General features: G+C 50.1%; 1 protein-coding gene across 1 annotated transcript in view; it reads left to right on the plus strand.

Annotated features, from left to right (window-relative positions):
- LOC108803468 (atrial natriuretic peptide receptor 2-like) overlaps positions 1-1,992 on the plus strand; it is a gene marked incomplete at its 3' end in the record, with an annotated part of 20,389 nt that overhangs the window by 3,792 nt on the left and 14,605 nt on the right. The window lies entirely within an intron of this gene.

Below are 1,992 nucleotides of genomic sequence, written 5' to 3' on the forward strand. Positions count from 1 at the left end.
GGTGGTGATGGTGGTTGGTGGTGATTGGTTGGTGGTGATTGGTTGGTGGTGATTGGTTGGTGGTGATTGGTTGGCGTTGGTGGTGATTGGGGTTGGTGGTAATTGGTTGGGTTGGTGGATGTGGTTGGTGGTGATTGGATGTGGTTGGTGGTGATTGGTTGGGGTTGGTAGTGATTGGTTGGGGTTGGTGGTGATTGGTTGGGGTTGGTGGTGATTGGTTAGGGGCCCCATATATACCATACACACTGCACAGGGGCCCCATATACATCATACACACTGCACAGGGTCCCCATATATACCATACACACTGCACAGGGGCCCCATATATATCATACACACTGCACAGGGGCCCCATATATATCATACACACTGCACAGGGGCCCCATATATATCATACACATTGCACAGGGGCCCCATATATATCATACACACTGCACAGGGGCCCCATATATATCATACACACTACACAGGGGCCCCATATATACCATGCACACTACACAGGGGCCCCATATATACCATACACACTCCACAGGGTCCCCATATATACCATACACACTACACAGGGCCCCATATATACCATACACACTACACAGGGGCCCCATATATACCATACACACTGCACAGGGGCCCCATATATATCATACACACTGCACAGGGGCCCCATATATATCATGCACACTACACAGGGGCCCCATATATATCATACACACTGCACAGGGGCCCCATATATATCATACACACTGCACAGGGGCCCCATATATATCATACACACTGCACAGGGGCCCCATATATATCATACACACTGCACAGGGGCCCCATATATATCATACACACTGCACAGGGGCCCCATATATATCATACACACTGCACAGGGGCCCCATATATATCATACACACTGCACAGGGGCCCCATATATATCATACACACTGCACAGGGGCCCCATATATATCATACACACTGCACAGGGGCCCCATATATATCATGCACACTACACAGGGGCCCCATATATACCATACACACTACACAGGGGCCCCATATATACCATACACACTGCACAGGGGCCCCATATATACCATACACACTACACGGGGGCCCCATATATACCATACACACTGCACAGGGGCCCCATATATACCATACACACAATACAGGGGCCCCATATATACCATGCACACACACAGGGGCCCCATATATACCATACACACTACACGGGGGCCCCATATATACCATACACACTGCACAGGGGCCCCATATATACCATACACACAATACAGGGGCCCCATATATACCATACACACTACACAGGGGCCCCATATATACCATACACACTACACAGGGGCCCCATATATACCATACACACTACACAGGGGCCCCATATATACCATACACACTGCACAGGGGCCCCATATATACCATACACACAATACAGGGGCCCCATATATACCATACACACTACACAGGGGCCCCATATATACCATACACACTACACAGGGGCCCCATATATACCATACACACTACACGGGGGCCCCATATATACCATACACACTATACAGGGGCCCCATATATACCATACACACTACACAGGGGCCCCATATATACCATACACACTACACGGGGGCCCCATATATACCATACACACTACACCGGGGCCCCATATATACCATACACACTACACGGGGGCCCCATATACACCTCTCTGGTGCTCCTTTCTGGGCCCGGTTAGGACACGATGGGGGCCGCGGCGGTGCTGAGAAGCGTTCGCAGGAAGTGAATTCTCGGGGCGATTGCAGAACAATAAGTTCAGGAAAAGTCACGCGTGACGCCTCTGTGCATACGTGACAATAATGACCGGAATAAAACCTGCAACATGTTTCCTCCGAGTCGCCGGCGTTGTCATGTGACGCGTGTTCCGGGCGCGGCGAATGTCTCAGATTTGGTATAAAAGATTCTTTAAGGAAAACGGTGAAATGACGGCGAGAATTCCAGGGAAGA

This window comes from Nanorana parkeri, unplaced genomic scaffold, assembly GCF_000935625.1.
Source record: "Nanorana parkeri isolate BGI_ZX_2015 unplaced genomic scaffold, ASM93562v1 scaffold3776, whole genome shotgun sequence".
Taxonomy (NCBI): Eukaryota; Metazoa; Chordata; class Amphibia; order Anura; family Dicroglossidae; genus Nanorana; species Nanorana parkeri.